Source organism: Stenella coeruleoalba (assembly GCF_951394435.1).
Source record: "Stenella coeruleoalba genome assembly, chromosome: 13".
NCBI classification, from domain to species: Eukaryota; Metazoa; Chordata; class Mammalia; order Artiodactyla; family Delphinidae; genus Stenella; species Stenella coeruleoalba.
The window spans coordinates 49,303,296-49,329,823 of NC_137159.1; the positions used below are offsets into that span (position 1 = coordinate 49,303,296).

At 39.5% G+C, this 26,528-nt stretch overlaps 1 protein-coding gene and 1 pseudogene across 11 annotated transcripts in view; both read left to right on the forward strand.

The window, feature by feature from the left end:
* NRXN1 (neurexin 1) overlaps nucleotides 1-26,528 on the forward strand; it is a 961,338-nt gene that overhangs the window by 852,080 nt on the left and 82,730 nt on the right. The window lies entirely within an intron of this gene.
* LOC307196551 (cell cycle regulator of non-homologous end joining-like) lies at nucleotides 6,928-15,316 on the forward strand (annotated as a pseudogene). The gene is made up of 3 exons: nucleotides 6,928-6,966; nucleotides 13,849-14,076; nucleotides 14,157-15,316. The product of its transcript is annotated as a cell cycle regulator of non-homologous end joining-like (transcript).

Below are 26,528 nucleotides of genomic sequence, written 5' to 3' on the forward strand. Positions count from 1 at the left end.
GAAAAGATGTATACCTGTCCTCAAACAGCTTCCAAACGTGTTAGCGAGATCAGTCTAAAATCAAAATCAGAAAATCAAAATAAGTGCTAAACTGAGGAAATGACTATAAAGACAGCTAGGGATGAATAAAGGTAAATCTCTCAGCTGCACAGAGGGATAGGGTGAGTAATTGAATCTTACACACTGGGGATGATGAAAGCACAGATGAGGTAATGTTTTGGAAGGGTTTGCAAAGCAGAGGGAGTGATTAGGAAATATGAAGCTAAGTGTGCTCGCTGCCTGACCTTGTGCCTATTCCCTCATCTCTATTTACCTACTGAGTATTTTCCAGTAATCTTTTCCCTATATTCTCAATCCTGCCAACTCATTCTTTTCCTGATTTTTAAAAAAATTCTCTTCATCTCCACTGAGGCTCAGGATGCTGTGATCAATATAAATGACTGTTTCCTGTGCCCATCCCTCTTGTTAGATTGCCTTAACATCTTCAGCCTATTCCACATCAATAGGAAGTAAAATGTTGGTGAGACAGTCAACTTCAGTCTACTCTGGTAGAATAGGACATGGTAGAATAGGATATACCAGAATTGTTCAAGAAAGAAATTGTTCCTCCAAGATGCTTGTAAATAACCAGCAGCCTTGAGCTATAAAAACATACTTTTTATATCAAATCAGCAGTCTGAATTTTAGGATCAGAGACCTTACAACCTTAAAAAAAATTTACATATATCTTTATCTTCTTTTTCCCCAAAAATGTAAGACTCAGAAGGAGAAAAAAAAGGTATGACAATAACACAAAACAGGAAGATATGGCAAGTAATAAAATGTTGGAAGTCATAGCATTTTGTCATGAAGTCATAGTTGGAATAGGTCCATTACTGCCTTCACATTTATTTTCATGACCCCTTTCAATGAATTGTCTAGTTTTCCCCCATTTTACCAGAGGTCCCTGCTTGCTCTTGGAGCAGCAGAAAAGCATCTGATTAGTAATCTGACAGGCATTGAAATCTATTTCCCTGAATACATAGCTCATTAATGTCAAGACAAAGAAAAATAAACCATCCCCATAAAAGATCGTCTGGAAAAAGGCCAGCCTTTTATGACAGAGTCACTTTATGGGAATGACATTGTGACTAGTATGTTAATGAGGAAATGTTATTTTATTGTTTTAGGTTCTCCAGGACTCAAAACCTTTAGAGAAGTGCATTAACTTTTCCAGCCCACAGTGGGCCCTTTGATGCATTCCTACTGCAGAGAAAGCATCCAAGTTACAATCTTTTAAAATGGTATTAAACTGTAGAGAGTCAATTATCTATCACATTTAAATTGACATCTTCCTGTATTAAAATATCATAGCATCCTGATTTGGAATCTGAAAGAGTCACACTAATTAAACAACATTCTGGAAAGAGTTCCTGAGAATTAATGTGACCTGTCCCTAAATGGAAACTCGACGATATAAGGAGTAAACCCGCTGCTCTTAGAAAATCTTTGATGTTTTAGAAGAATTTTACCCACCAAAAAACTAGCATCTATCGTTTGTCACTTGTTCACTGTATATTTAAATATGTGCTTCCTGACCATACAGGTCTTTATGAATTGATGAGTCATCAGAAGATATCTGGGTTTGGGTAATGTAAAGAGGAAAAAAAATCCTGTGTCTTTGCTGCTCAAATCTTTACCAAGGAAAGGGCTCTACTGAAAACTTTCCTTCTTATTGAGTAAAGCAAAATTCATTGAGCTATCCTTGAGGATGCTCTGGGCGATGATTTGCTCTTTTGCTATTACACTTTAATTGGAAAGCAAAATTACCATTGTTGAGATTTGCAAAAGCATACTTCTCCCAAACACAGGGCTCAGTCCCATCTTTTAGGTTTTTATTTGGTTGTAGCTTTCCTTATTTAACATTGATTTTCCCTGGTTATGTTGCAGTGCTATTTTCATGGAGACAACGGGGCAGTTTGTGGTTAATTTTGCTTTTTCATTTCAAAAATATTTTGACAATGCATCACTTGGGGGCTTTTACTGCACATTCAAAAGAAGTCTCTGTTGTGGCAGAGGACATATTATAAAACATAAGTAATAATAACGCTTCCCATTCACATCACATCTATCATCCAGAGGGGCCCAAAGTGCTCCACACACGGCAGGGAAGGATTGTTATACAGCCGGCCTGAAAGTTCACACAATTGTACTGCATGAAATGCCAATCAAATGTCAGTTTCCAGTATTATGCCTAAAATTCTGGGAGCTGAGACATATCCTCTATCTCTAAAGCTGGAAGAAAAAAAAAAAATGTCGACACTTGGTGAGGTGGAAGGTTAGACAGGCCTTGTTAATCTCATTCATTCATTCCAGGCAACCCTCTCTTCACTGCAAAGTGGTTTGGAATGATCAAACTTTGCTTCTGTGCCTGGAGATAAACTTCCTTGATTTCGTCTATATATATAGCCTCACCTCATTACCCTACTTCACCCCTAGCGCTGGCAATGAAATGTAAGCCAACGACTCTACTTGACCTTCTTCTGTCACTTCAAGATTAGTTGACTGGAACTCCAAGGCCCCTCAGGTGGTAGGAAAAGGCATCTGGCCTTCCCCCCCCCCCATACGCGGGCCTCTCACTGTTGTGGCCCCTCCCGTTGCGGAGCACAGGCTCCGGACGTGCAGGCTCAGCGGCCGTGGCTCACGGGCCCAGCCACTCCACGGCATGTGGGATCTTCCCGGACCAGGACACGAACCCGTGTCCCTTGCATCAGCGGGCAGGCTCTCAACCACTGCGCCACCAGGGAAGCCGTGGCCTTCTTTGAGTAATATTGGACCCCTTGGTCTTTACTTAAGGCGCATACTTTTCCACCTGATCCCTGTGATTTGTGTCCCATCTTTCTGAGCTTTGCCTCCCTGGTTGCCTTGGTCTCTTGAGTTGCATTAGTCTCCACGTTCCTGTTAAGCCATAAGTCTCCTTAAAATAAATATAAGCCTCACGTTTTCTCCATGCTCAGTGAAACTCCAAGAAGGGAAAGGGAACTAAACTTCATTGCACAATTACATTTTCACTTGAAAACTTTCAACTTCCATTTAGCCAATGTGTATTTACTGTTTGCCTGTATTGTGCCAAATACTGTTTGAAATATTGTCTGCTTGGAGATTTCAGTCTAAGTCTTAGAAAATCCTGCCGGAGAGGTAGTGTTATTCCATCTCACAGAAGAGGAAGCAGGGTCTCAGATTAAGTCTGCGGTTTCATAGATAGAACTTTCTGGGATCAAAAGACATGCTTTGGACAAGCGGTGTGCTTTTGGCCGTATGAATCTGTGATTCTCTTTTTGTGTCTCTCACTTGCTGCCTTCTCTATGATTTTTAATAGATTAAAATAATAAATGACGCCTACAAATCCTTCCTTATCTTTCGTTAATTGTTACTGATGCATGGAACCTTATCATTAAGAAGAACCTTTCATAAATATTATATAGATGGGAGAATAGAGGCCACACACACAGAGTCAGGCATGCTCCTATCTAGCTGAGGTCTTTTTCCTTTAGCAGACCTTTCCAGAAGAGGGGAGGCTTTGACCGTTTATTATTTATTTATTTATTTATTTATTATTTATTTATAAATAAATATTTATATTTATTTATTTATTATTTCTAAATTATTTATTATTTATTTATAAATAAATATTTTTATTTATTTATTTATAATTTATTTATTATTTCTAAATTATTGCCCATTTTTTCCTCCTTACTCTGTCCACAGTCTCCTGCCTGCCTACCTAAAGTGAGATGAGGTCAGAGGAGTTCTCACTACGTGATTGCAAAACTCCCACATGGAAGATAAGGCAGACCTTTTTCCCTTCTAGCATTCTGTCCTCACTTTCCATATATCATTAAAGGAAAAGGGAGCAACTCTGATCAGAAAATGTGCAGGTGGATCGTCCCCTTTTGCTAGGACAGTTATGCACATTGTACAATCTAGGTACACTTGGAAGCTACAAGGTATACTCAAATAATTGCATTTTTTAAATAGTTGTGGACAAGCAAGAACCTTTTATTCTCCCTACACAGCCAAAGCCCAGAAGAAATAAACAGAGAAGCGCTGATAATTGTTTCTCTGATGTCAATTTAAGGTCAGATACAACAAAATCTCTTTAACATGATGTAGAACATATCACTGAAAAAGCATTAGATGAGAAAGGCAGTCACTGGATAAACTGCAAAACAAGAGACAGGAGTCTTGACTGCACTGGCTGTGATGTCGTTACTAAAATAAAGAAGTCTGGCCAATTTTTAATATTTCAGTTAAGATGAGGGCTATTACGTTGGGTTATTTCTTATTTTTTAATAGGACTTTATGCTAGATTCTTGCCTAGAAAGATTATGAGGAAGCAATAGACAATAGTGGTTAAGAATCCAGTCCCGAGAATCAAGTGGCTGAAGTTCACAGACAAGCTTCACTGGTGCTTATTAAGCATGTGGCATTGGGCAAGTTACTTAACAACTGTGCTTCGAATGCCGTACTTTTGAGATTTCTATGAAGGCTTCGTCATGCAAGCATGATCGATCATTAACTCCATTGCTAGCCCCTCTCCTTCTCTGAAGAATGGGCTGAAAATTCCAACCTTCTCATATTGACTTAGTCTTCCTGGTGACCAAATCCATTCCAGGAGTCCACTAAGATTCATCAAAGCAAAAGACACTGCTGCCACCCAGGAAATTCCAAGGGATATAGGAGGTCTGTGCCAGGAACCAGGAGCAAAGACCAGCAGGCTTTACTGCTTATTAACCGTGTGACATTGAGCAAGTAATTTAACATCCCTGCCCTTCATCTGTGAACAGATAGTTAGTGAAAATAAAGTTGATGAGATTTAACTCATAGCTTCTTGTTAAGAAAAAGTCCGAAGCTCTCAACTAGAGAGGTGTTGCCTCAGAGGACATTTGGCAATGACTGGAGGTATTTTTGATTGTCACGACTTGTGTGTATGTTGGGAGGTGTGGGGTGTGGATGTTGTTACTGACATCTAATAGGTAGAGGTCAAGGATTCAGCTAAACATCCTACAGTACACAGGACAGCCTTCCACAACAAATAATCACTCAACCCAAAATGTCAATTGTGCCAAGGTTGAGAAATCCTGGATTAAATGATGTGACATACATAAAGTCCTCAGAACTCATAGAAAACACCTAGTAAGTGTTAGCCATTGTCATTATTCATTATAAAGCTCAGTTGCCTTGGAGACTATCATTCCTCAAAAAGAATTTTTGGGTTTCTACTTTGATAAATAAACGGCATCTTCGTATTAAATCTGATTGCCCCCACCAACACTTCAACTCCATCTATGTTCGCTGTAACCCCCATCTCACCATTTTCATGTCTTGTTGTTTTGGTTTTTTTTCTGAACACACAACTCTTTAAACTAGACCCATGTTTATGCTGCCCTAATTACTAGAATTTCAGTACTTTACTTCTGCCACACCTGGATCAGTCTCCTACTAGCTTATCCACATAGCTTCTCCTCTTTAAATCCCTGCTCAAGACTTAGCTCCACATTCAATTTATCTTTAGCATTCCACCATTCTACCACTCTCCATCTCCTCCACTGTCAGGCGTTCATTGAAACTAACACACAAGTGATGTAATTTCTGCTTCATGTGGGTTTGCTTTATCTCAGAATTAAGGAAGGAAGGAATATCTTTCATTTATTCTGTGCCTGCATGTATATAACTTTTCATGTATATAAAATTAGAATAGAAACAAGTTAAAAAACAAAATTAGGACATACTAAATATCCACCTACCTCCAATTTCTTATGATTCTTTGCCTGCTTCTTTGACTATATTTCTCTATCTTTTGAATAAATGTTGCTACCCTATTTAAAGGAAAGAAATCTTGAAACTGTTGTTGTTTTGAATTCACACACCTTCCAAATAAGGCTGACCCTACATCTAGAGCTCCCCATGCTTTCTAGAGGCTGGTAATGTATCAATAATAGAGGCTGGCTCTCAGTAATGAGGCAAGAATTTATTTTTATAACATTATGTAAATACAAGTCAAGTTACCTGCTGGCTCCATTTTTTCCTAGGTAGGCATTACCTGTGATTATAAACATACAGTTGAGTACACACTTAAGTAATACTGTAATTCCACGGCTGACTTAACGTTTGTTCTCAGTTTATCTCAATTTCTCTTCCAAAGTCAATACATAATCCTTTGGGTATCCTTGTGACCCTTGCTGTTACTCACTGAACGTATTTACTCCTGTGTGTCTGCCAATCTGAATTAATTGGTCATTAAAACAGTTCCTTGTGCAATTTTCAGCAAAGCTCCTAACCTTCCAAAATAAAAAAAGTTTAAAAGATTGAGTTAGGTTTAACATCTTTTCACGTGGAAATGATTTTGAAATCCTTTGCTAGAGAAAGGCTTTAGGGTTTCTTTCGGTAGTGGCTTCATACAGTGACTCTCAGGAAATATATATTGTCTGTGCTTTTGAGAATTTATTGTGTGCTGGCCTGGTCCATGGAGACATCATTCCCTTGAGTAGCTGGGCCTGGTAACCAAAAACACTGTGTAGCAGGACCAGAGACAAACTGGATTTTAGAGTACCTCATGCTCTGGTCTGCTACTGCGCCTCGGTCTCTGCCCTCCGGAGACAAGAACCATGCAGATAGGGTCTGTGGGATTCTGACACTGTCAGCAGACTGGTCAGAAAAAGGAGCTAGCCGGAAGTTCTCATAGAGCTAGCCTCCCGGTCCATGGCTCTAGAAGGCTGGTTGCAGATTGGTATTTTTGTCTGCTTATCATTTTCATCAGATCTGACTTGGATTTTAAAAATAGATATAGCTGTAATATCAGGTCCCATGGAAGCCTGTTGAATTCAGCAGGAATGAAGAGAAACATTCAAAAGAAATCTTTGGTTTATGGTAGCCAGTATTTCCAAGATGGGACAGAATTTAGCTCGGCCATCCCAGCTAATCTCAGTAAGTACAGGACACCTGAATGTACAGATGAATGTTTGTCTTGCCTATGGAAGTCCACTTCATCCAAATATCGTTTGGTGTTCTCCTTTTGTAAATGTAAATAATTGTTTTTGCTAATGGTTTATTTTCTTTTGTTTTGGACAAAATCGATTTGGGAAATTAAAGCCTGTTTTTCAATTAGAAATAAACAAATTGCACAAAGTAGTTGTATTGCCTACTGTATCCCTAGAATGACTGATTCATGTAAAGAAGGTGCAAAAATACATTTAATCCCATTACAAATTAGAATAATGATCCACAAACCCAGATTATGCCTCAGAGCTCCTGATGTCTTAGAAAGAATAGTGATTTGGAGAAGAAAAATTTGAGCCATTGGGCTTCCCTGGTGGCGCAGTGGTTGAAGAGTCTGCCTGCTGATGCAGGGGACACGGGTTCGTGCCCCGGTCCTGGAAGATCCCACATGCCGCGGAGCGGCTGGGCCCGTGAGCCATGGCCGCTGAGCCTGCACGGCTGGAGCCTGTGTTGCGCAACTGGAGAGGCCACAACAGTGAGAGGCCCGTGTACCGCAAAAAAAAAAAAAAAAAATTGAGCCATAATTCTAGATTGATTACAGTAGTTATGCAAATGTAATTATAATTTTCTGCGCAGAAAAACATATTTAAATAGAAAGCACAGCAATGATCTTATTCAGAAGCTACTCTAGTGAATACTTTTACTGTAAAGAAGAGTTTGGTATATTTTAATAATTGTCAGGCAACCATTATGATTGTATTACTGTACTGTGTAATTTTCTTGAATTGGATATGTCTCTCTCTTTGTACGATTTTAATTACCAAAAGTAATGACAAACCTTAGTAAATATGCTAATTGTACACAGTAGCAGTTTTCTCCATGCAGGCATAAAATTCTTGAAAGAGTTTTTGCATTTCTAAAGGAAGAATGTGCAGGGAACTCAACTCATACCAAAGCCACTGAGGACAGTTTATATCTGCTCTTAATCTGCTCTTAATCTATATCTGCTCTTATATCTGCTCATTAAAACGTGGGACGTCCTCCTCACAGCAAATAAATTTCAAACAAGTTATTTTTTATGCTTTGAGGCTCTAGTTACCTTGACTCTAGCTCTTGTATGATTTACTGAATGAGAGAGTTGGAGAATTTGAACTTGAGCCTAGTCTGATAATGACTTTAAATTAACAATCTGAAGACTTCTCCATCATGTTAGTAATAAAAACTGACTTCCTTTTGGAACTGTTTGGATGATTCTGAGATCTGTGTATGAAAAAAGGTTGTTCAATATGGAGATAGATGTGGCAGGGGATCTGGAGGGCCAGGGGTCAGAGAGCTTTGCTACAAACTAACTCTATATTTGATACGAGTCTTCTTGTTTAAAAAGAAGAGAGAGAGGGATTGTTCAATGATTTCTATAATGCCCTCCATCTCTAATGTTCTTTGAATCCAGTCCTAGAGATTCTTCTTGATTTGGTGTCTTTAGTGTGAACCTTCTGTGCTCACTGACTATAGAGATTCTGTCAAAGCCACCAAAGTTCCACTAATGACAAGAGGTCATCAAGAACTATGGTAGTTCTCCTGGCCATGGTGACTTTCCTGAGCTCATGAAAAATCTGCACATGAGGTAGAGCCAAAGCTGAACATATTTGGCTATTTCCATAAATATTATTTAAATATTGCAATAATCTAAGGAGACTTTCAGCTAAACTCTTAGTGAATAATTGAACTTTTTGGAAAAAGTAGTAGCATAGGATTATTGATTAAGGCCATGTTGAGCTTTCTGACTCACAGTGATTTGCTAGCTTGCAGAGGGGTTTTATATCATTAATTTATTATGAAAAAAATCATCTGGCAATAAACCAATGGACACAGTTTGCGTATTATTAGACCAATGACAGTTTGCTTCGTCAACCAACTAGCTATAGATATGTGAAGATTGGGGAAAGAGCCATAACACTGAACCCAAAGACACTCTGCAAGGACTTAAAGTTTAGGTTTGAGTGAGTGAGATGGTCCCTACCTGACTTAAGGTCAAGGCTTACACAGCAGCACATAGTTGAACAGAGGAGAAACAGCTGTAAAAGAGTCTTCTCTTTCTGATGTGCTAAAATGGTGAGACATCAGCAGTACAATTTGTTTTCTTTTAATATTTTCAAAAAATGAAAGATATGGGTGTTAAAAAAATAACAGGATATTAAAAAACTTCTCTAATGACAAAAATAAACACAGATCTACAGGAAAAAAAAATAGAAACCCTTGTACTCACTTGAAAACTTTATAATTAAAATTGATAACACCCTCCCCCAACCAAACACACACACCCTCAGCGACATTATGCTCTGATAATGTAGAGTAATCTGGTTGTTTCGGATAGGAAAAGTGTAGCAGACCAGAAAGGTAAACTCTAATCCTGAAGTTACCTTTCCCCTCCAATGACTGTTGCCTAACAGATATGTCATCCTATTCCAAGTCACTTAGAAAACCTCGTGATTGGTCAATGCTATTTTTTTTTAATTGGGGTATAGTTGCTTTATAATGTTGTGTTACTTCCGGCTGTACAGCAAAGTGAATCAGCTACATGTATACATATATCCCCTCTTTTTTGGATTTCCTTCCTGTTTAGGTAACCACAGAGCATTGAGTAGAGTTCCCTGTGCTATACAGCAGGTTCTCATTAGTTATCTGTTTTATACATAGCAATGTATATATGTCAATCCCACCCTGCCAATTCATCCCACTCGCCCTTTACCCCCTTGGTGTCCATACGTTTGTTCTCTGCGTCTCTATTTCTATTTCTGCTTTGCAAATAGGTTCATCTGAACCATTTTTCTAAATTACACATATATGCATTAATATACAATATTTATTTTTCTCTTTCTGACTTACTTCACTCTGTATGACAGTCTCTAGGTCCATCCACATCTCTATAAATGACCCAATTTTGTTCCTTTTTATGGCTGAGTAATATTCCATTGTATATATGTGCCGCATCTTCTTTATCCATTTATCTGTCAGTGGACGTTTAGGTTGCTTCCATGTCCTGGCTATTGTAAATACTGCTGCAATGAACATTGGGGTGCATGTGTCTTTTTGAATTATGGTTTTCTCAGGGCACATGCTCAGTAGTGGGATTGCTGGGTCATACGGTAGTTCTATTTTTAGTTTTTTAAGGAAACTTCATACTGTTCTCCATGGTGGCTGTATTAAGTTACATTCCCACTAACAGTACAAGAGGGTTCCCTTTTCTCCACATCCTCTCCAGCATTTATTGTTTGTAGACTTTTTGATGATGGCCATTGAGGTGACACTTCATTGTAGTTTTGATTTGCATTTCTCTGATAATTAGTGATGTTGAGCATCTTTTCATGTGCTTCTTGGCTATCTGTATGTCTTCTCTGGAGAAATGTCTTTTTAGATCTTCTGCCCATTTCTTTGATTGGATTGTTTGTTTTTTTGATATTCAGTTGCATGAGCTGTTTATATATTTGGGAGGTTAATCCCTTGTCAGTGGCTTCGTTTGCAAATATTTTCTCCCATTCTGAGGGTTGTCTTTTCGTCTTGTTTATGGTTTCCTTTGCTGTGCAAAAGCTTATAAGTTTAATTACGCCCCATTTGTTTATTTTTGTTTTTATTTCCATTACTCAAGGAGGTGGATCAAAAAAGATCTTGCTGTGATTTATGTCAAAGAGTGGCCTTCCTATGTTTTCCTCTAAGAGTTTGATAGTGTCTGGCCTTACATTTAGGTCTTCAATCCATTTTAAGTTTATTTTTGTGTATGGTGTTAGGGAATGTTCTCATTTCATTCTTTTACATGTAGCTGTCCAGTTTTCCCAGCACCACTTATTGAAAAGACTGTCTTTTTTCCACTGTATATTCTTGCCTCCTCTGTCATAGATTAGGTGACCATAGATGCATGGGTTTATCTCTGGACTTTCTATCCTGTTCCATTGATCTATATTTCTGTTTTTGTGCCAGTACCATATTGTCTTGATTACTGTGGCTTTGTAGTGTAGTCTGAAGTCAGGGTGCCTGATTCCTCCAGCTCCATATACCCATTTATGATAAAAACTCTCCAGAAAGTGGGCATAGAGGGAACCTGCCTCAACATAATAAAGGCCATATATGAGAGATCCACAGCAAACATCATTCTCAATGGTGAAGACTGAAAGCGTTTCCTCTAAATCACAAGCAAGACAAGGATGTCCACTCTTGCCACTATTATTCAACATAGTTTTGGAAATCCTAGCCACAGCAATCAGAGAAGAAAAAGAAATAAAAGGAAAACAAATTGGAAAAGAAGACGTAAAACTGTCACTGTTTGCATATGACATGATACTATACATAGAGAATCCTAAAGGTGCCACCAGAAAAGTACTAGAGCTAATCAATGAATTTGGTAAAGTTGCAGGATACAAAATTAATGCACAGAAATCTCTTGCATTCCTATACACTAATGATGAAATATCTGAAAGAGAAGTTAAGGAAGCACTCCCATTTACCATTGCAACAAAAAGAATAAAATACCTACGAATAACCCTACCTAGGGAGACAAAAGACCTGTATGCAGAAAACTATAAGACACTGATGAAAGAAATTAAAGATGATACCAACCGTTGGAGAGATATACCATGTTCTTGGATTGGAAGAATCAGTATTGTGAAAATGACTGTACTACCCAAAGCAATCTACAGATTCAATGCAATCCCTGTCAAATTACCAATAGCATTTTGTACAGAACTAGAACAAAAAATCTTAAAATTTGTATGGAGACAGAAAAGACCCCCAATAGCCAAAGCAGTCTTGAGGGGAAAAAATGGAGCTGGAGGAATCAGACTCCCTGACTTCAGACTATACTACAAAGCTACAGTAATCAAGACAATATGGTACTGGCACAGAAACAGAAACATAGATCAATGCAACAAGATAGAAAGCCCAGAGATAAACCCACACACCTATGGTCAACTAATCTATGACAAAGGAGGCAAGGATATACGATGGAGAAAGGACAGCCTCTGCAATAAATGGTGCTGGGAAAACTGGACAGCTACATGTAAAAGAATGAAATTGGAACATTCCCTAACACTATACACAAAAATAAACTTAAAATGGATTGAAGACCTAAATGTAAGGCCAGACACTATCAAACTCTTAGAGGAGAACATAGGAAGGCCACTCTTTGACATAAATCACAGCAAGATCTTTTTTGACCCACCTCCTTGAGTAATGGAAATAAAAACAAAAATAAACAAATGGGGCGTAATTAAACTTATAAGCTTTTGCACAGCAAAGGAAACCATAAACAAGACGAAAAGACAACCCTCAGAATGGGAGAAAATATTTCCATACGAAGCCACTGACAAGGGATTAACCTCCCAAATATTTAAACAGCTCATGCAGCTCAGTATTAAAAAAAAAACAAAAAAACCCAATCCAAAAATGGGCAGAAGACCTAAATAGATATTACTCCAAAGAAGACATACAGATGGCCAAGAGGCACATGAAATGCTGCTCAACATCACTAATTATCAGAGAAATACAAATCAAAACTACAATGAGGTACCACCTCACACCAGTTAGAATGGGCGTCATCAGAAAATCTACAAAAAACAAATGCTGGAGAGGGTGTTGCACTGTTGGTGGGAATGTAAATTGATAGAGCCACTATGGAGAATAGTATGGAGGTTCCTTAAAAAACTAAAAATAAAATTACCATATGGTCCAGCAATCCCACTACTGGGCATATACCCAGAGAAAACCATAATTCAAAAAGACACATGCACCTCAATGTTCATTGCAGCACTATTTTACAATAGCCACGTCATGGAAGCTACCAAAATGCCCATCGACAGATGAATGGATAAAGAAGATGTGTTACATCTATACAATGCAGTATTACTCAGCCATAAAAAGGAATGAAATTGGGTCATTTGTTGAGACGTGGATGGATCTAGAGACTGTCATACAGAGTGAAGTAAGTCAGAAAGAGAAAAACAAATATCGTATGTTAACACATGTATGTGGAACCTAGAAAAATGGTACAGATGAACCAGTTTGCAGGGCAGAAATTGAGACGCAGATGTAGAGAACAAACGTATGGACCCCAAGGGGGGAAGTGGCGGGGGGGGGGTGATGGTGGAGGTGTGATGAATTGGGCGATTGGGATTGACATGTATACACTGATGTGTATAAAATTGATGACTAATAAGAACCTGCTGTATAAGAAAATAAAATAAAAATTAAAAAATAGAGTAGAGTTTTATGTACAAATAACATTGAAATGAGATTACTAGATTACATTTGTACATTTTTAGTAATGCAACGAATATGCTCTATGAGCAAAAAAGTCTGAGATTAGGTACTTGAAGTACCTAATTATGGAACAGGGCATTTTATCCATTGCTTGAAAGGTGGGCATATCAACAAGTTGAGATGAGGGAGGGAAAAAGCAACTAGGAGATCAAGGGAGAGAATTCATACAAAGGTTCAGGGAATGACAAAGAATAGGGTTAGGGTGGTGTGTGGAGTGTGTACAGGGGGATATATAACAAAATCTGGGAAAGCACATGGTGGGCAGATGATAGAGAACCTGCTAAGGGGTTTAGACTTGTTCTGCAGGCATTAGAGAGCCATTGATTTTTTCTCAAGACAGGGAATGGAATTATTACAAGCTGCGCTTCAGGAAAACAACTCAACCAGCTGGTTGTAAAATGATCTAAGGGAGGGACTGGAAGCCAAGCAACCACTGAAGAGACAATTGCAGTAATTCAAGAAAGAAGTAATGAGAATCAGAACTAGGGAAGTGGCAGTGGGAATGGGGTGTAGGCAAGGGGGACGTTGCTGAATCAGCAGGACTTGTCCACTGATTGAAAGAGGGTTGAGGAGGGGGCGGGTGTGGCCACAGTGAGCGCGGGGCGGGGCCCGGCCAGCCGGCCTCCGAGCTCCCTACAACCGCCCAGAATCAGACTCCTGGACCTGACCCGGAAGCCAAGAAGGGGGCGCGGGCCTGGAAGCAGGAAACTGTGCTGGGTGAGCGCCGGGCACGCGGGCGGCGCTGTCGCCGGAATTAAAGCTGGACTCCCATTCAGGACAAACAGGCCTGTAATTCCTGGTGTGATGAGAGAGTGGGATTTGCTGTCCTGAAGTCATTAAGCTTGGGCCCTGGCTCCTCTTCATGAGAGACTAGGGAGGTGGAAGACTTAGAATCTGAGAATAAAAGAAGGGTGCCTCCCGCATGGATGACAGCCCAGGTGGCTGAAAAGAGGACGGTGCAGGTGAAGACCCCAAAAGGAGGAGAAGAGCCACGGCGCCAGTGGCTGCAGCAAGACCTCCTGCCGTGAGGACTGTGGACCGCATGAATGAAGCTGAAATCCTGGGCGTTGCTCTGGGAATCCTGATAGAGGGCGGAAAACAGGAAAAGCCGTTGGAACAGCTGCCTCTGGCAGGCCCTGATAAGCCAGAGCACTCCCCAGGCAGCTCAGCGCCACCGTCCCCGAGGCCCGCCCGGAGCAGAAGTGGGGACAGCGAGGACAGCGAGGACGAGGACTGTGGGGAAGACGGCCCTCCTCCGGGGCCTGCGGCTTCTGACGCAGCCTGCAGCAGAGGCCTCGGGGAGGACCAGGATGCGCTCAAATCCGTCAGAGAGATTTTTCAGCTAAGGGACAAACTTCCAGGACTTTCTGCCCAGAGTGGCTGAAGGAAGCTGGGTTTCACTCTTGGCCTGAACGCTGCCCTCAGACTGTCACGGCTTCTGCTCCCAGCTTTGCGCCTCTCTGGGCTGCGCAGATTCACCTTGGGAAGTGAGGAATCAGAATGAGCTCCCGTTAGAGATCCTCCCTGCACTGTGCTCTCTCCTCGCTCAGAGGGTCTGGGATCCCCACAGTCTGTTGTGTTCAGTTACCTGGTTCCAGGGAGATGAGGTTGTGGTGGTCAACTTACTGGAACCAAAGAGTCAACTTAATAATTTTTAAAGAAAAACAAGTACGGCTGCTAAATACACTGGAATTCCTACTGTTTGGCCTCCCTAAGGAGGACGCCTATTTTAAAAATAGCTTCCATCACGAGGCAGTCAATCAGTCTGTGAGCCCTTGCTCGTCCAGCGCTGAACCAGACATCGTGCCACAGTGCTGGGCTCCATCTAGGAGCCTGAGGCTCAGTGTACAGATTGGGAAGCCTCCTGACCAATCAGACAGGCCTCCTCCCCCCGAGCTGCCACCTTTCTTCCACTTGGTGGCCTCGGCCTTGGTCCCTGGACAGTCGGAAAGCAAGAGTGGGACAGGAACCCAAAGGAGACACCAAGGACAAGACATCACACTAGAGTCTGTGTTTCTGCTTCTGTATTCAGTGTGGCTTTTGACAGGCATAGGATGAGGCAATCACGTGCTGTACAGGTTTTCAATATATAGGTGCTGAAAACTACACAAAATTCCCCAGTGGGCGGGGAAAAAAAAGTGAGGGTTGAGAATGAAGAGGGTGGCTATCCAAGTGAAAGGGTGCAGACAGAGGAAGTTCCACAGGCTTAAGTACTTATTGAAGATCCGTTACGTATAAGAACAATGTTAGTCATCGATGACGAAAAAGACAACTAAGGTATGATTTCCGCTTTGCTCAACGTGTATTTATTGTGTTATTTCAGTAGCACAAGGTTAGTGGTTAACTAATACTTTCAAGAAGTTCTCTGCAGTGCAAAACAGATTCCAATAAAACCAACAAGTCAAACTGTGATAAAAATAATAGCCTTGGCAGTAAGGTTTTCTCAGGTGACGAATTAGAGGAAAAGCATTCGAAGCAGGGGCTTCAGCACGAGCAAAGGTCTATAGTTGTGAACATGCACAGTGTTTTAGAGAATTTGGTGCAGACACAGGGTGATTAGAATGCAGGGAATAGCAGAAGACGAGGATGGGAGTCATTTAGAGTAGATGTTTAGAGAATACTGGCTATGCCACAAAAGAGGTTAGACTATAATTCTCTGGGTAATGGGATGCTCTGGAAGAGTGTGGTTTTGTTGTTGTTGTTGCTTGTTTTGTTTTTAGCAGTAACGTGAAATTGTTTGCGTTTTTGAAAGATAATACTGGTGAAGAGTGGATGGCCGATTCAACAGTATGAAATCTGAAGCCATTGGATACCAGTGAGTAGATTCTCACAATTATCCAGGTAGACAATGCTGTTCATGGCCTGAAGAAAAGCAGTGGGCTGGTAAAAAGGGGGAAAAAATTTAGAGCCATTTCAGAGGTGAAGCATGTTTGCATCCTCTCAAGTATTAGGAATCAAAATCTAACACTTGTATAAAAGTCTATCTCTTCTTTAAAGATAATCGCCTTTTCTGCTCCCCACAGTATATCATATTTTTGTTCTGCATAGCATTCGGTTATATTAACATTGTGGTTCCTTCCGGCCAGTTTCCTACTATCTTTTCACAGTGGGTGGTTCCATTATGAGGATTATTTTGTCTGGCACTTGATAAGAACATGATCTATTGATTGATAATTCCTTTATTGTATTCTTTGCAGCAAGAATACTAAATAAATTTAAAATATTCAATAATGAACTAAGAAAAAAGATAGTTTTATGAAGCATTTATCATTCCTTTGGTTACTGTGGATTATTACTGGCTGCAGGGCGACAGCCTGCCCCACTGTTTTCTACACTGTGTTGCCGTCATGATGCCATGTTTAAACAATGAGCTTTTCAAGCTGTGGATCTGTGGAATGCTGAAAATGTTTCCAGCGCTTTAGCAATGAGATGGGCAATAAGCTTTTACCTCCCTCTGTCTTTCCTGCAGAATTCCAAATTATTTTAATTTGCACTTTAGATGCATATAGTAAGAAATGAATATGAATAATCTGTGATGATGTTTGGGAGACAGAATGTACCTAATATTTTCTGCCCGGACTATAATTCAGAGTGTCAAATTACCTACATTATTATTACAAACTAGTGTGTGTTAATTCATCTATCTTCAAGTTGTTGATTTGAGAGGCAAAGGAAGCGGGGAAGAGAGAGTAAAGAGATGGCTTTGAAAAACTGTGAATTTTCAGAGGAAGAATATGAATAAGCAATTCAAGATTGAATACGGAAACCCCACTTTTGTGAGCCATAAAATTTTGATATGCCAAGTAGCCTAAATTGGGAATACTGAAAAGACTCAAGAAAACTACAGCAACCACTAAACACAAAAATAATTTGCCTCCCCCAAAAATGTCTCATACAAATTGACACCAGAGAGTGCCACAATTTTTAAAATATATGTCCTTGTGAGTTTTGAAAGACTAAGAAATGGATTGCAGAATGACAGACGCTTATTATGGAGTACAATAAATATTTTATTATAACTGAAAGAGTCATGAAACACAAGTCTTTCCTCAGGTTCAAGGGTTTATGTAAAATGCCTATCTGACCCTATCACTGCCCTGCTTCAAAGGTTTAAGGTGCCTGAGTTCCTTAAAATGAACTACAAGGTTCTTTCTGATCTAACCCTTGCCTATCTCTTCATCTTCTTTTATCTCTACCGTCTCACCAGTGTAAACTTTGTACTCCAGCAATAATCTACTTGCCCTTCCTTCATCCAATTCACCTTGCCTTTTCCTGGCCCTCTAGATTTCTTCTCATAGTGCAAATCAATCCTTATTGCATTGTGTTTAAATTGTACATTTCTAGCTGTCCAACTAGATTTCGTCAAGAAATATTTCTGGGCTTCCCTGGTGGCGCAGTGGTTGAGAGTCCGCCTGCCGGTGCAGGGGACATGGGTTTGTGCCCCGGTCCGGGAAGATCCCACAGGCCGCGGAACGGCTGGGCCCGTGAGCCATGGCCGCTGAGCCTGCGCGTCCGGAGGCTGTGCTCCGCAACGGGAGAGGCCGCAGCAGTGAGAGGCCCGCGTACCGCAAAAAAAAAAAAAAAAAAAAAGAAATATTCCTAAATGAGAGGGGGCATCCGTTAAACCAAGGGGAACCAAAATGTTCCATCCTTGCTATTCTATCTGAAATAACATAAAAGTGTATACTCTTTGTTATGTCTAGAAATACCTTGTGGAATTGCTCATCATTTCTGACCCATAGCCCCCCGGGGATTATTGGAAATATTATCTGTTTCAGATGTAATCCTGAAAGATCACTATGTTATGGTTTGTAAGTTTTAAAACAAGGTTGTAAAAAATAAACAATTTTAAAGTTTACAATAGACTTCAGGAAAATTGAGTTAAACATGTGAATCAAAAAGACACATCAGTGTTCAAGGATGGCCTATGTGCCCATTTGTATTGAACATTTTGCAAATTATTGTTTTGGATAACTGCTTTGCAGCTTCAAGGAGGTTGCCAACAGATTTTATCAACTGTCAAATAAGGATGAATGGATATTACAGGGATTGAGAATAAATATTACATCGACAAGATTAGACACTCATTTCCTCACACTGGCAAAATGTAATAGAGACATCACAAATTTAAGAAATAAAATGGCTTTCTGAAGTAGCAAAAATTCATGGTTGGCATTATGAATATAGATGCTTAACAGGAGTAAGGAAATGTACAAATTGCCTTTTGTGATGTTGTTCCGAAGTTGAAAGCAAACGAGCTGCATAATCTTAACAAGCTATATCTTTCCCCCATGCATCTGTGCTCTCAGGCATAACTTAAAACAGTTGCACTAGAATTAGGGTCAGAAGATGTGTAGCCTGCATGCCACCTCTGCCACTATCCCCTCTTGTGCCCATAGCAGACAGTGATGGATAATTAATTGGAATACTCTCTTCCACTGAGCCTCAGAACCCTACCCAACAATTTAGAAAACCACTACTCTTATACAGGAATTGACTAAGAGAAAAACTAACTTGTTTTCCAGTTCTCAAATTCCGTGAATCCCTCAGTCTAAACTCTAAATCATAAGCAAGCTCCTCCTTTGGAATGGGCAATATGAGATAGCTTCTGATATGATAAAGAACTTGAGGCTTTTTTAATGTTTGCCTAGATTGCTTTGAGCTTTCCAGACTTTCTGTAATATCACTGCCTTGTATTTGTTCTGCCTTTGTAACTTTTCCCCGGAACTTCATTTTCATTTATTATTCATCTCTTCCCTGACCCCAACCCTTTGAGGTCAGTAGAGCACAGAGTTAAGCTAACTCATCTGTGTCATCTTTAGTCCTACAGCCAGCAATAAGCCAAGCCCAAACCAGTAGACAAATACCTTGACTCCCAGTCTGTTTCTCTGGAATGGCAAAGCGGAGCAAACAGATGAGGGAAGGAGGATGGAAACTCCTCAGAAAACCAGTACTATTCAGGGTAAGCTTTGTCAGCAAAGCCTACTAAACTTTTACATTACACAACAAATGTTTCGGTCTCCCATTCCCACTCTCAAAAAGGCTGTTGAGTTCATACTTTTTTGCTAAAAATTCTAAACTGGGAACCGAAGCTAGAAAAACGAACATCACTGACATCCTAATACTCTTGCCATTCACGAAGGCCAAAAGCTAAAGTCAGGCCAGGAGGACAAGTGTAGACCAGAGTTAGATCGTTCTCGGTGTAATTAACAAAGACAGACTTAGCAATGTCTTCGACCAGGCCAAATCCGTCCAGCCTGGAGCTAACACTGGACTCACAATGCTTAGTACAGTCAAGTATCAGAAAAATATACCAGGGCACTGAAAAAATTTAAACTTTTCCACATCTTACTATTCTTTTCTCTGAATTTTACATGGAGGTATATGTATTGGTTTTCTATTAATGCATAACAAATGCAAAAAACTTACAGGCTTAAAACAATACGCATTTATTATCTCATGGTTTCTGTGGGTCAGGAGTCAAGGCATGGCTAACTGGGCTCTCTGCTCAGGCTATCAGAAGATTGCAGTCACAGTGTTTGGCTTGCCTGTATTCCTTTCTAGAATCTTAGCAGCATCTTCCCAGCGTAAACAGTTGCGAGAACTCAATTCTGTGTGGTTGTAAGACTGAGGCTCTCAGCTCCTAGAGGCCACCTGCAGTTCCCTGCCATGTGATCCTTCCATAAGCAGTTCACGTCATAGGAGCTTGCTTCTTCAAGGCCAGTCCCCTAAGACTCCAGTCCTCTAAGACTCAGTCTTTATAACCTAATCTGGGGTGTGACACATTTGCTGTTTTATATTAGCTAGAAACCGGTCATGGGACCTGCCTACATTCAAGGGGAGGGAATTACCAAAAGCCTTGGATACCAGGAGGCAGAAATTGTCAGAGATCTCTCTCAGGTCTCTCTGCAACAGTATGTGTGTACTAAAAAGGAAAAAAAAAATTATATGTTAGTACTTAAATAGAACTTAGTTTGTGCCAATTTCTTATTTTCATCTAGTAGCTTATTTAATTTTCACCACTATCTAATGAGTGAATATGACTATTATTGTCTTCATTTTATAGAAGAAGAAACTGAGGCACAGTTCAAGTGACTTGTCCAAAGCACACAATTGGTCAGAGGTAAAATAGGAACGTGAATGCAGATAATCTGGCTGCAGAGCCCATCTTTTTTTTTTTTCTCTCAAATAGCATTTTTATTTTTTTCTCCATTTTGTAAATTTTTCTAACATTTTTATTGGAGTATAATTGCTTTACAATGGTGTGTTAGTTTCTGCTGTATAACAAAGTGAATCAGCTATATGTATACATATATTCCCATATCCCCTCCCACTTGCGTCTCCCTCCCACCCTCCCTATCCCACCCCTCTAGGTGGTCACGAAGCACTGAGCTGATCTCCCCATGCTATGTGGCTGCTTCCCACTAGCTATCTATTTTACATTTGGTAGTGTATATATGTCCATGCCACTCTCTCACTTCGTCCCAGCTTACCTTTCCCCCTCCCTGTGACCTCAAGTCCATTCTCTACGTCTGCATCTTTATTCGTGTCCTGCCCCTAGGTTCTTCAGAACCTTTTTTTTCTTTTAGATTCCATATATATGTGTTAGCATATGATATTTGTTTTTCTCTTTCTGACTTACTTCAGTCTGTATGACAGACTCTAGGACCATCCACCTCACTACAGATAACTCAGTTTGTTTCCTTTTATGGCTGAGTAATATTCCATTGTATATATGCGTCACATCTTCTTTATCCATTCATCTGTCGATGGACACTTAGGGTGCTTCCATGTCCTGGCTATTGTAAATAGAGCTGCAGTGAACATTGTGGTACATGTCTCTTTTTGAATTATGGTTTTCTCAGGGTATATGCCCAGTAGTGGGATTGCTGGGTCATATGGTAGTTCTATTTGTAGTTTTATAAGGAACCTCCATACTGTTCTCCACAGTGGCTGTATCAATTTACATTCCCACCAATAGTGCAAAAGTGTTCCCTTTTCTCCACACCATCTCCAGCATTTATTGTTTGTAGATATTTTTATGACAGCCATTCTGACAAGTGTGAGGTGATAACTCATTGTAGTTTTCATTTGCATTTCTCTAACGATTAGTGATGTTGAGCATCCTTTCATGTGTTTGTTGGCAATCTGTTTATCTTCTTTGGAGAAATGTCTATTTAGGTCTTCTGCCCATTTTTGGATTGGGTTGTTTTTTTTTTTTTTTTTTAATATTGAGGTACGTGAGCTGCTTGTAAATTTTGCAGCTTAATCCTTTGTCAGTTGCTTCATTTGAAAATATTTTCTCCCACTCTGAGGGTTGTCTTTTCATCTTGCTTATGGTTTCCTTTGCTGTGCAAAAGCTTTTAAGTTTCATTAGGTCCCATTTGTTTATTTTTGTTTTTATTTCCATTTCTCTAGGAGGTGGGTCAAAAAGGATCTTGCTGTGATTTATGGCATAGAGTGTACTGCCTAGGTGCTCCTCTAGGAGTTTTATAGTGTCTGGCCTTATATTTAGGTCTTTAATCCATTTTGAGTTCATTTTTGTGTATAGTCTTAGGGAGTGTTCTAATTTCATTCTTTTACGTGTAGCTGTGCATTTCTCCCAGCACCGCTTATTGAAGAGGCTTTCTTTCTCCATTGTATACTCTTGCCTCCTTTGTCAAAGATAAGGTGACCATATGTGCATGGGTTTGTCTCTGGGCTTTCTCTCCTGTTCTGTTGATCTATATTTCTGTTTTTGTGCCAGTACCATACTGTCTTGATTACTGTAGCTTTGTAGTATAGTCTGAAGTCAGGGAGCCTGATTCCTCCAGCTCTGTTTTTCTTTCTCAAGATTGCTTTGGCTATTCGGGGTCTTTTGTGTTTCCATACAAATTGTGAAATTTTTTGTTCTAGTTCTATGGAAAATGCCATTGATAGTTTGATAGGGATTGCATTGAATCTATAGATTGCTTTGGGTAGTAGAGTCATTTTCACAATGTTGATTCTTCCAATCCAAGAACATGGTATATCTCTCCATCTATTTGTATCATCTTTAATTTCTTTCATCAGTGTCTTATAATTTTCTGCATACAGGTCTTTTGTCTCCTTAGGTAGTTTTATTCCTAGGTATTTTATTCTCTTTGTTGCAGTGGTAAATGGGAGTGTTTCCTTAATTTCTCTTTCAGATTTTTCATCATTAGTGTATAGGAATGCAAGAGATTTCTGTGCATTAATTTTGTATCCTGCTACTTTACCAACTTCATTGATTAGCTCTAGTAGTTTTCTGGAAGCATCTTTAGGGTTCTCTATGTATAGTATCATGTCATCTACAAACAGTGACAGCTTTACTTCTTCTTTTCTGATTTGGATTCCTTTTATTTCTTTTTCTTCTCTGGTTGCTGGGGCTAAAACTTCAAAAACTATGTTGAATAATAGTGGTGAGAGTGGACAACCTTGTCTTGTTCCTGATCTTAGAGGAAATGGTTTCAGTTTTTCACCATTGAGAACGATGTTGGCTGTGGGTTTGTCATATATGGCCTTTATTATGTTGAGATAAGTTCCCTCTACCTACTTTCTGGAGGGTTTTTATCGTAAATTGGTGGTGAACTTTGTCGAAAGCTTTTCCTGCATCTATTGAGATGATCATTTGGTTTTTCTCCTTCAGTTTGTTAATATGGTGTATCAGATTGATTGATTTGTGTATATTGAAGAATTCTGCATCCCTGGGATAAACCCCATTTGTTCATGGTGTATGATCCTTTTAATGTGTTGTTGGATTCTGTTTGCTAGTATTTTGTTGAGGATTTTTGCATTTATATTCATCCATGATATTGGCCTATAGTTTTCTTTTTTTGTGACATCTTTGTCTGGTTTTGGTATCAGGGTGATGGTGGCCTCGTAGAATGAGTTTCGGAGTGTTCCTCCCTCTTCTGTATTTTGGAAGAGTTTGAGAAGGATAGGTGTTAGCTCTTCTTTAAATGTCTGATAGAATTCGCCTGTGAAGTCATCTTGTCCTGGGCTTTTGTTTCTTGGAAGATTTTTAATCAGTTTCAATTTCAGTGCTTGCGATAGGTCTGTTTATATTTTCTGTTTCTTCCTGGTTCAGTCTCAGAAGTTTGTGCTTTTCTAAGAAGTTGTCCATTTCTTCCAGGTTGTCCATTTTATTGGCATATAGTTGCTTGTAGTAATCTCTCATGATCCTTTGTATTTCTTCAGTATCAGTTGATACTTTGCCTTTTTTCATTTTTAATTCTGTTGACTTGAGTCTTCTCCCTTTTTTTCTTGATGAGCCTGGCTAATGATTTATCAATTTTGTTTATCTTCTCAAAGAACCAGCTTTTAGATTTATTAATCTTTGCTATTGTTTCCTTCATTTCTTTTTCATTTATTTCTGATCTGATGTTTATGATTTCTTTCTTTCTGCTACCTTTGGGGTTTTTTTGTTCTTCTTTCTCTAATTGCTTTAGGTGTAAGGTTAGATTGTTTATTTGATATGTTTCTTGTTTCTTGAGTTAGGATTGTATTGCTATAAACTTCCCTCTTAGAACTGCTTTTGCTGCATCCCATAGGTTTTGGGTCATCGTGTTTTCATTGTCATTTGTTTCTAGGTAATTTCTGTTTCCTCTTTGATTTCTTCAGTGATCTCTTGGTTATTTCATAGTGTATTGTTTAGCCTCCATGTGTTTGTGTTTTTTACAGCCTTTTTCCTGTAATTCATATCTAGTCTCATAGCATTGTGGTCAGAAAAGATACTTGATATGAGTTCAATTTTCTTAAATTTACCAAGGTTTGATTTTTAACCCAAGATATGATTTATCCTGGAGAATATTTCATGAGCACTTGAGAAGAAAGTGTATTCTGTTGTTTTTGGATGGAATGTCCTATAAATATCAATTAAGTCCATCTTGTTTAATGTGTCATTTGAAGCTGTGTTTCCTTATTTATTTTCATTTTGGATGATCTGTCTATTGGTGAAAGTGGGGTGTTAAAGTCATCTACTATGATTGTGCTACTCTCTATTTCCCCTTTTATGGCTGTTAGCATTTGCCTTATGTATTGAGGTGCTCCTATGTTGGGTGCATAAATATTTACAAATGTTATATATCTTCTTCTTGGATTGATCCTTTGATCATTATGTAGTGACCTTTTTTGCCTATTATAATAGTCTTTATTTTAAAGTCTATTTTGTCTGATATAAGAATTGCTACTCCCGCATTGTTTTGATTTCCATTTGCATGGAATATCTTTTTCTGTCCCCTCACTTTCAGTCTGTATGTATCCCTAGGACTGAAGTGGGTCTCTTGTAGACAGCATATATACGGGTCTTGTTTTTGTATCCATTCAGCCAGTCTGTGTCTTTTGGTTGTAGCATTTAATCCATTTACATTTAAGGTAATTATCGATATGTATGGTCCTGTTATCATTCTCTTAATTGTTTTGGGTTTGTTATCGTAGGTCTTTTACTTCTCTTGTAAGTAAAGAGAAGTTCCTTTAGCATTTGTTGTAAAGCTGGTTTGGTGGTGCTGAATTCTCTTAGCTTTTGCTTGTCTGTTAAGGTTTTAATTTCTCCGTCGAATCTGAATGAGATCCTTGCTGGGTAGAGTAATCTTGGTTATAGGTTTTTCCCTTTCATCACTTTAAATATGTCCTGCCACTCTCTTCTGGCTTGCAGAGTTTCTGCTGAAAGATCTGCTGTTAACCTTATGGGGATTCCCTTGTATGTTATTTGTTGTTTTTCCCTTGCTGCTTTTAATATTTTTTCTTTGTATTTAATTTTTGATAGTTTGATTACTATGTGTCTTGGCATGTTTCTCCTTGGATTTATCTTGTATGGGACTGTCTGCACTTCCTGGACTTGATTAACTATTTCCTTTCCCTTATTAGGGAAGTTTTCCACTATAATCTCTTCAAATATTTTCTCAGAACCTTTCTTTTTCTCTTCTTCTGGGACCCGTATAATTCGAACGTTGGTGCATTTAATGTTTCCCCAGAAGTCTCTGAGACTGTCCTCAATTCTTTTCATTCTTTTTTTCTTTATTCTGCTCTGCAGGAATTATTGCCACTATTTGATCTTCCAGGTCACTTTTCCGTTCTTCTGCCTCAGTTATTCTGCTATTGATTCCTTCTAGAGAATTTTTAATTTCATTTATTGCATTGTTCATCATTGTTTAGTCTTTAGTTCTTCTAGGTCCTTGTTAAACGTTTCTTGTATTTTCTCCATTCTATTTCCAAGGTTTTGGATATCTTTACTATCATAACTCTGAATTCTTTTTCAGGTAGACTGCCTATTTCCTCTTCATTTGTTTGTTCTGGTGGGTTTTTGCTCCTTGCTCCTTAATCTGCTGCATATTTCTCTGTCTTCTCATTTTGCTTAACTTACTGTGTTTGGGGCCTCCTTTTTGCAGGCTGCATGTTCGTAGTTCCCGTTGTTTTTGGTGTCTGCCCACAGTGGGTATGGTTGGTTCAGTGGGTTGTGTAGGCTTCCTGGTGGAGGGGACTGGTGCCTGTGTTCTGGTGGGTGGGGCTGGATCTTATCTTTCTGGTGGGCAGGGCTGCATCCAGTGGTTTGTTTTGGAGTGTCTTTGAATTTAGTATGATTTTAGGCATCCTCTCTGCTAATGTGTGGGGTTTTGTTCCTGTCTTGCTAGTTGTTTGGCATGGGGCATCTATCCCTGGAGCTTGCTGGCCGTTGGGTGGAGCTGGGTCTTAGCGTTGAGATGGAGATCTTTGGGAGAGCTCTCACCGATTATATTATGTGGGGCCGGGAGGTCTCTGGTGGTCCAGTGTCCTGAACTTGGCTCTCCCCTCTCAGCGGCTCAGGCCTGACACCCGGCCAGAGCACCAAGACCCTGTCAGCCTCACGCTTCAGAAGAAAAGGGAGAAATAAAGAAGGAAAATAATTAAAATTAAATAATTAAAATTAAAATTTTTTTAAATTATTAAAACTAAATAGTAATTAAAAAAAAGAGAGCAACCAAACCAATAATCTACCAATGATTACAAGCGCTAAAAGCTATTCTAAGATAAACATAAAAATCAGAAACAAGTCAATCGCAGACAGTAAACCCCAAGTCTACAGTTGCTCCCAAATTCCACCCCCTCAATTTTGGTTGATTCATTGTCTTTTCAGGTATTCCACAGTTGCTGGGTATGTCAAGTTGATTGTGGGGATTTAATCCTCTGCTCCTAAGGCTGCTGGGAGATATTTCCCTTTCTCTTTTTTGTTCGCACAGCTCCTGGGGTTCAGCTTTGGTGTTGCC